General features: G+C 39.2%; 1 long non-coding RNA gene across 1 annotated transcript; it reads right to left on the bottom strand.

Moving 5' to 3' along the window:
* Positions 1-3,017: 3,017 nt before the first annotated feature.
* Positions 3,018-7,272, bottom strand: LOC118761186. Its single transcript, XR_004997201.1, has 3 exons — positions 7,232-7,272; positions 5,480-5,601; positions 3,018-3,029 (listed from the first exon to the last, which is right to left on the bottom strand). It is a non-coding gene; the product is annotated as an uncharacterized LOC118761186 (long non-coding RNA).
* Between the last annotated feature and the right edge of the window lie 2,131 nt (positions 7,273-9,403).

Below are 9,403 nucleotides of genomic sequence, written 5' to 3'. Positions count from 1 at the left end.
GTGGAGTTGATATGTATGATGATGTCTATCCTAAGAGTGGCAATGTACATAGCGATGGTGTTGGTGTAAGTGTTGTTAGTGACTATCCCCATTATGACAATATCGGTTTTGTTGGTGGCAGGAATAAGAGAGACCAAATTATACTTACTTTTCATATTCTTCGGAACTTCCCTCGGCGCCCGTGGTTAGGCTTTAGTGGAGGTACATGGCCTAATGTTTAGAGCAGCGGACTCGTAGTCGAGGGATCGCGGGTTCGAATCTCAGACCGGGCGATGTGTGTGTCTATGAGCGAACCACCTAACCTCCACGCGGTTCCGGCAGAAGGTAATGGCGAACTTCTGCTGACTCTTTCGCCACAACTTTTTCTCACTCTTTCCTCCTGCATCTTGCAGCTCACCTGCGACGGACTGGCGTCCTGTCCAGGTGAGGAATCTATACGCCAAGGAATCCGGGAAACCGGCCATTATGTGCCAGCCATGGCTCGAGAAGGAACAAAAAAACTTACTTAATTGACCACGAAAGTATTAAAGGCAATATCGACCTTTGTGGAATATGAATTCAGAATGAAAAGACGGACGAAGTGTTGCAAAGAATTTTATCCGCCTCGTTAACTTTTCTGCTAGATCGCCGCCTTCATCATTACATCGTGATAATATCAATAATAATTATTTCTTCTACAGACACGAGGCCTGAAATTTTGGTGGAATGTCTTAGTCGAATACTTTGACCAAAGTGCTCAGCTGGTACTTATTTTATCGATCTCGAAATGTGAAAGGTGGAATTCGATCTCAGAAAGTAAAGACGGACGAAATGCCGCCAAGCATTTTGTCCGGCGTGCTAACGATTCTGTGACGAGTTGAGCAAGTATTAGAGAGAGCGAGGTTAATCGATACTATCGATCTCAATACTCGGTTGTTACTTTAATTCATCGACTCCTGAGTGGATGACAAGGTTCAACCTTTACTTTCATCCCTCTTGGGGTCGATAAACGAAAGGAACAGTCAAGTATAAAGATCGATGATATCGACTGAATCCCTTCTTCCTAAAAATTGCCTGATTAGATAGAAAGGCTCGAAGGGATAAAAAAAAATTCGAAGAATGTTGAACAGGAATCTAGCATAGACATATGGGGTGCGCTAACACTTTATATAAAGGCGAGCGGATGGGTGGAAGATGTCTTACAAAATTACAGTTTGACGAAATAAAAGTTATTTACATTATTTACATTTGAAGGATATTTCTCCTCATCTTGTTTGTTATTAACACAAAATTTCGGCTGATATACCCTCCAGCCTTCATCAGGTGTCTTGGGGAAATCTCGAACCTGGGTTCTCATTCTTAAGGTATTTTTCGATAGCGTTGTTGTTGTTGTTGTTGTTATTATTATTATTATTATTCAGATCACTGCCTGGAATCGAATTCGGAATCTTGGTGTTAGTAGCCCGTGCTCTTAACCACTACGCCATATGCCCGTCATATTATTATCACTCATTTCTTGGTATTTCTGAGACAGTTAATCATTATCAAATGAAAACTGGTTCACCTTCTAGCTGATTCGGTGAACGGAACATCCTGATCGTGAAATTAAGATGCAAGTGGATGAGGACTCCAGAGACACAGGTACCCTTAACGTGAACAGAATGTGGCAAAGCTGGCCCTTCTAAAGTAAAAGTAGCATTCGGTTTTGCCAGCTGAGCGGAAGGGGACAATATGGAATAAAGAGTCTTCCTGACGACGTCGACCTCACGAATTTAGAATCTGTTGTTGTTGTTGTTGTTGTTAAGCAACAAGACGGGTAAGGGTTATTAGGCGATGGTCTAGGGCTTAGGGGTGGGAGACCCCGGACTTAGGAAAAAAAACTTTGTTCGTCTTGTTGTAGTCGAGGGCTCTTCGTTGACGCCCGACACCACTGTGAGGTGGCCCTCGAAGTCGCTGGAAATGGAGATCTCCAGGTCCAAACTCTTGAATGGCCGAATTTAGAATCTTGAGCAAAGTGACATAACCACTTAGCGACGCACCCTCACTGGTCAAATGAAAGAATGTAAGAACGAACAACGGAAAGATTAAATGTAATATCAATAGAAATATTGGAAATAATTTGGAAAGAGCCACAACATGGGCTCTCTTACTGGATGAAATCTGTTTAGTAGACTTTCTTTCACAATGAGGGATTTGCACTTACATAGCATGGACTGATAAGCATATTTTTACGAAAATGAGACAATAGGCGCAGGAGTGGCTGCGTGGTAAGTAGCTTGCCTACCAACCACATGGTTCCGGGTTCAGTCCCACTGCGTGGCATCTTGGCCAAGTGTCTTCTACTATAGCCTCGGGCCGACCAAAGCCTTGTGAGTGGATTTGGTAGACGGAAACTGAAAGAAGCCTGTCGTATATATGTATATATATATATGTATGTGTGTGTATATGTTTGTGTGTCTGTGTTTGTCACTTTAGCATTGCTTGACAACCGATGCTGGTGTGTTTACGTCGCCGTCACTTAGCAAAAAGAGACCGATAGAATAAGTACTGGGCTTACAATGAATAAGTCCCGGGGTCGATTTGCTCGACTAAAGGCGGTGCTCCAACATGGCCGCAGTCAAATGACTGAAACAAGTAAAAGAGTAAAAGAGTGCCATGCACACAAAAAAAAACAAAAAATACTTTAAATAACTTCTTAGTATATAATGGGGGCAAGTTTTACATCATCTCAAAAGTCATTAGTTGAACTATTAGTCCTCTGGCATTCTGGGGGGGGGGGTATCAGAGCGTTTGAGTGACATTAGACCCCAACAAACGCCCGTAAATTAAATGTATCTATCTGGGCCACGATTTTGGTCTGTAGTCCTGTGCCTTACGGCGACTATCGTGACCCATCGTGTTTTATGTTAAATATGTGTTCACTTACCTTACAAACAGCTGTTATTGTTGTACTATATTCTTGGAACCCAACAAGAAAGATAAAATAAGTGGCAGCTAAAGAAACGCACAAGTTTACTAGAACCTTGGAAGACGTTAATTTCCATAGATTTCTGAAATAACGAAAACAAGAAATAATACTGCATTAAATTAACACAAATATAAAATGCATTGTTCAAAGCACAAAATAGTATTACAACTATGTTTATAGGTGATGGTTATTCGAAATATAAATGATATGTTGACTATGCATTTACAATATGTATTTAGACATGGTGTAGTGTAGCTGTGTGTAATAGGCTGTATTAGATATAAAGCATTGTGTTTATTGTTGACTGTGTTCATTGGGTAGGTGGAGGTACGTGGCCTAGTTGTTAGAGTAGCGGACTCGCGGTCGAGGGAACGCGGGTTTGAATCTCAGACCAGACAATGTGTATGCTTATGAGCGAAACACCTAAGCTCCACGCTGTTCCGGCAGAAAAGAGTAGCGAAATTCTGCTGACTCTTTTGCCACATCTTTCTCTCAGTCTTTCCTCCAGCATCATGCAGCTCACCTACGACGGACCGGTGTCCCGTCCAGGTGGGGAACCTATACGCCAAAGAAACCGGGAAACCGGCCCTTATAAGCCAGGCATGGCTCGAGAAGGAACAAACAGGTTTGATTGTTGATAGTAGTTCTGTACATGACGCATTGATAGTTGTTCATGATAGATGTCCGTACATGACGCATTGAACGTGGAAGCAATCCGTCGGTTACGACGACGAGGGTTCCGATTGATCCGAATCAACGGAACAGCCTGCTCGTGAAATTAGCGTGTAAGTGGCTGAGCACTCCACAGACACGTGCACCCTTAACGTAGTTCTCGGGGATATTCAGTGTGACACAGAGAGTGACTAGGCCGGCCCCTTGAAATACAGGTACAACAGAAACAGGAAGTAAGAGTGAGAGAAAGTTGTGGTGAAAGAGTACAGCAGGGATCACCACCATCCCCTGCCGGAGCCTCGTGGAGCTTTTAGGTGTTTTCGCTCAATAAACACTCACAACGCCCGGTCTGGGAATCGAAACCGCGATCCTATGACCGCGAGTCCGCTGCCCTAACCACGCATTGAACGTAGAATACGCTGACGCACGCAAGCACACAACGTACACACATATATGTTGTTAATACATTAACAGCAATGCTACACTGTACAATAGACTACGACTGTAAGTTTTTGTCAACCCTGTATTCAACATGCAGTTGCAGGTATCATATTACACAGAGTGTCTCCTTGTCCATAAGAGTAAGAATCAGCCGGACTCGTTTCAATTCTGTGTTAGAGTACAACTCGCTAGGTCTCCACGGATACACAGTTTGTAAACTAGATTTCCTAAAATGTATAAGGAAATCTGCTTAACGAATTTGCGTATAAAATGCTCAATTATTAATTATTTTGAGTATTATTATGTGAAGATTTGTATGTTTTATATATGTATTCTTATCTAGATGTGCTCTTATATATTTAAATACTCTTTACTCTTTTACTCTTTTACTTGTTTCAGTCATTTGACTGCGGCCATGCTGGAGCACCGCCTTTAATCGAGCAACTCGACCCCGGGACTTATTCTTTTGTAAGCCCAGTACTTATTCTATCAGTCTCTTTTGCCGAACCACTAAGTAACGGTTGTCAAGCAATGCTAGGGGGACAAACACAGACACACAAACACACACATATATACGACGGGCTTCTTTCAGTTTCCGTCTACCAAATCCACTCACAAGGCTTTGGTCGGCCCGAGGCCATAGTAGAAGACACTTGTTCTAGGTGCCATGCAGTGGGACTGAACCCGGAAGCATGTGGCTGGTAAACAAGCTACTTACCACACAGCCACTCCTGCGCCTATGATGAACTTCTGGAAAGTTTTACAGATTTTTACAGTTTCAGTGATAGATTGGCTCTGTAGTCTTTGATTTAGCTTTCCCCTTTCTGGTTTTGAGAAGCCTAATTTCATGTATGTATGTAAGTTATATGTATGCATGTATAAACACTGTCAGAAAGACATAGATTTCTGATTAAGATCAGGGAATACGGAGCAGCGTTAGACAAATATTGACATTCCAGCAAAACATATACCATACATACATATATACACACCGCACACACATATTCTCGATCACACCCAAAGGAAGCTAATCTGGTTGGATAGCGAATATAAACTCGTCAACAAGCTACAACTCGGTCACAGACATATTGTATAAAGATGATAGAGACCGATATAGTAGTAACAGTAAAGCCATACTTCTCTGAATTAACTCTACTTAAACACACAGAACACCCCTCACTCCTCTTTTTCGCATGTCATCGTTAATGTGAGTCGCTTACAAAACCTGCACTAAAATATTTGTCCAGTCAACAATCCTTCATCAAATTGACAACATTCTGGAATTCTTTTCACATCCATGATTTTTCTGCAGACATCAACTATTGATCTTACCAATCTGTGAGAATTCCACAAACTGTTGGACACTGTCTCTCTGCATTTGAACAGTTTACAAAATAAGATAGAAATTGAAATGCTTACTTGAAATAAACATGAACTATTGCTGTCAGAATGACACAGACAAATGATATTCCGGAACCAATGTTAGAAAGAATAGACAACATTTGACTATGTTTTACATCTCTTTCATTCTGGTAGACATCCTGCAATAGAAACAAACGACAACATATTATCCCCTCCTTTCTTATCTTATTTCTTTCTTATATGCTAAGTCAATACTTATATAAATTATGAGGGTTAATATAGGCGGGTGCCATCTTCTATTACATGTTACATGATATTTAACCCCAGTGTGACGTTTCACTGTCGTTATGATGTATATGAGATATCTGAGTCAAGTTCGAATATACCACCGTCCTATAAATCTTTAGTTCAAATTCATTGAAGGTATATCTTAGTATATGTTATCAGTACAAATAATTGGAGCTGTTTGACCTAAACCGTTAATTGAGGGCGGACGTATGGCTTAAAATATGTGATAAATAAATATCCAGATAGTGTAATAAAGAGAAGTGAAGTTATTTAGTAATGTTCTAACAACACTGCCATTATGATGTCAGATGATAGTAGAACTTAAGGCGGCGAGCTGGCAGAATCGTTAGCACGCCGGACGAAAGGCTTAGCGTATTTCGTCTGCCGTTACGTTCTGAGTTCAAATTCCGCCGAGGTCGACTTTACTTTTCATCCTTTCGGGGTCGATAAATTAAGTACCAGTTACTCACTGGGGTCGATGTAATCGACTTAACCCCTTTGTCTGTCCTTGTTTGTCCCCTCTATGTTTAACCCCTTGTGGGCAATAAAGAAATAAGATGATAGTAGAACTGGTATTGAGTGAACTAACTTATTGCATTGCTTCAGCTATTCCTTTAAGCTAAAATATGTACAGAAGATAGGGGTAGGTTTTAGTTTTACGGGTAGCAGATGTGTTGTAGAAACTGACAGATATTGTATATATCTGCATTATTGACACAGAAGTTTCATGTAAATGAGAGGAGAGACCCTGTAACAGAATCATGAAGAGGCCAAATGTTTAACTTGTAAGCTACAAACATGGCTTTTGTGCTTTAGAGAATTATTGTATACTAAATAAGTACCGTAGATCCTCGAGTATATTCCGCCCGTGAGTATAATATGCAGGGGATTTTTAGGGGGTTGTACCTCTGAAAAACCTAAACCTTGTGTATAATACGCACTCCTTCTCTAACCTGAGTCAAGGAGGTCTATATAACGTCCTTGGTTTGTAAAAATGTATACGGTAACGTCCTTTATCATTATTGTATATATAGCATAATGCAAACCTGTAGCTTCTTTGTACTTAACAGCAAATAGAGACTCGGACATTGCTTAGGAAATATTTTTCATTTTTACCGCGTATATAGTACGCTCTAGGGATTTTGACCTTTAAATTTTTGGAAAAAATTGCGGATTATACTCGAGGATTTACGGTATCTCTTACTTAGATTGTCATTCAGATTGTTTTAGCCCAATAGATTTTAAATTCAGCGAAAATGGTTGTTTTTCTCTGTCCCATGACATTCACCTTTGAGAAATTCTCATGCATTTAATTGAAGATGGTATCTTGGTTCATCAAGTAGACACCGTTCTGAGTTTAAACTGATAAACAGCAATAAGAGCACGATCAACAGTGCCCTATTACAAAATACCAACCTCACATATTTACTAAAATGATGGTTAATACGTGTTGAACTTATTTATGCAGAGACAGGATTTCCAGTGTACTGGCAATTAACTGGTTGTCGTAATGTTACCAACCATTAGCATGGCAAAACTTGTAAGATGGTTACAAGTACAAAATACTTTTTTTACAGGTTCATAGTCGGATGTATCACAGCCCTTTGCTGACCAGTGGGGATTACGCCCTGGGGATTCGTCCCAATAGACACATTGTGGGTTGGTGGCATTCTGAAATACAATTTAATCAAATTACTTTGTAATTAGAAATATTAAATTTCTAAATATCTCATAGAGATATGTACGGTGGTGGAGCGATAGCGTGGTTGTATACTGTCAACTTAACGTGACAGTCCTGTAAGTGAATTACACCACCGCTGTTTAGCCCTAGGAAGCATCGAGCATATTCCGCTCTTGAGTATAATATGCAGGGGATTTTTAGGGGGTTGTACCTCTGAAAAACCTAAACCTTGTGTATAATACGCACTCCTTCTCTAACCTGAGTCAAGGTGTATATAACGTCCTTGGTTTGTAAAAAATGTATACGGTAACGTCCTTTATTATTATTGTATATATAACATAATGCAAACGTGTAGCTTCCTAGGGCTAAACAGCGGTGATGTAATTCTCTTACAGGACTGTCACGTTAAGTTGACAGTATACAACCACTCTACTTTGTAATTAAAATACATGTAATGTATCTTTGCGAAAGTAACAAAATATCAAACAATGGTAATAAATGTTTAGTTATTATTGACACTGTGAACCCCAAATCACTGTTTGTAACGTAGCTGAACTGACAATTCAAATTTGTTTTTTAATCTATGTTTAGTATGATAATTTCTACTCCATCACATTAACAACTGATGTCGTTCTTGAAATATTTAGTGATCTACAAAATGACATGATGGTCATGGCTGTAATGTGTTTCATCAGAGGCCTACTGGATCAGAGATGACATGAAGGTAAACAACAATAACAACCTCAACTATGGTCAACGGAAGCCCAAAGAAATTTATCACATTTAAAATACACAGACGCAATCAATGAAGGCAATAGACAAACATATTAAGAAAATACACTGGTGATTCTAAAAAAACAACACAAATAACTGGAAACATATCCGCCGCGTGTATTATAAAGATAGTATAAGTTATAAGTTGAAACTACTACTACTACTACTACTACTACTACTACTACCACCAACACCAACACCACCACCACCACTACTACTACTACTACGACTTCTACTACAACACAAATGACTGGAAACATATCCGTCGCGTGTATTATAAAGATGGTATTATAAAGATATTTATAACTTGAAACTACTACTACTACTACGACTACTACGACTACTACTACTACTACTTGTTCCACCGCGGTCCGTGTTTCATTTGTGAGCAGTGGTGTATGGCCCTGAAACGAAACATAAACTGTGACAGCTATAACAAAATACATAGCGCTTACCGGATCTATTACATTGAATGCTATTGTAACTGGTTCATCACGGTTGGTTATATTAACATTGGGAATACTTGCAGCAATAATATGGCTGTTAATTTTCGTATTTGCTTTGGCACTTGAGTTTTGTATTACCTGTAAAGGGAAGCCGTTAGATAAACATATTTATTGCCATAGAAGAGTTTATTAATACATCGTTAAAGCATGGAATTAAACATTGGAGTTGTGCCACGACAATATTATTTTAGTCAGTACAACATATATTACAATATATATTACAATTGAGTTCATTACTGAGGGTTATCCTTGCCTTAAGGAATAGATAAATTGCTTTTACATCTAAATTGTAAATATTAAGAGCTGCTGTTATGTCTATGTACTTAAGAAAGTTCCTTGAAAATCAACGTATCCTTTGTTCAATCTTCTTACATAGCACCTTGGGAAAAGGGATTTCTACAACAGCTTGTGGTTGACAAGAATTTTGAGAGATGTATTTGGTAGCTGAAACTGTTGAAGAGATCCCAAATTTCAACATTTGTCCCTTGGCGTCCTGTTATTTATTTGATTTCTATTCACTTCGAGCTGTGCGGATAATACCGGACTGGCTTGGTGTCTAAACCTAATTGCCTATTTCAACTGAATCTAAATTATATATATATATATATATATATATATATATACATACCATGAATTACTACACAAAGAAATTACTAAGAAATATGAAATTGTACCTTTTAACACACTTAGAAACTGAACCTTGAGATTAGAGAAATAATATTGGATTATTAC

This window comes from Octopus sinensis, unplaced genomic scaffold, assembly GCF_006345805.1.
Source record: "Octopus sinensis unplaced genomic scaffold, ASM634580v1 Contig10246, whole genome shotgun sequence".
NCBI lineage: Eukaryota > Metazoa > Mollusca > Cephalopoda > Octopoda > Octopodidae > Octopus > Octopus sinensis.
Note: the sequence above shows the minus strand (reverse complement) of the source record. Positions and strands in the feature narration are given on the sequence as shown.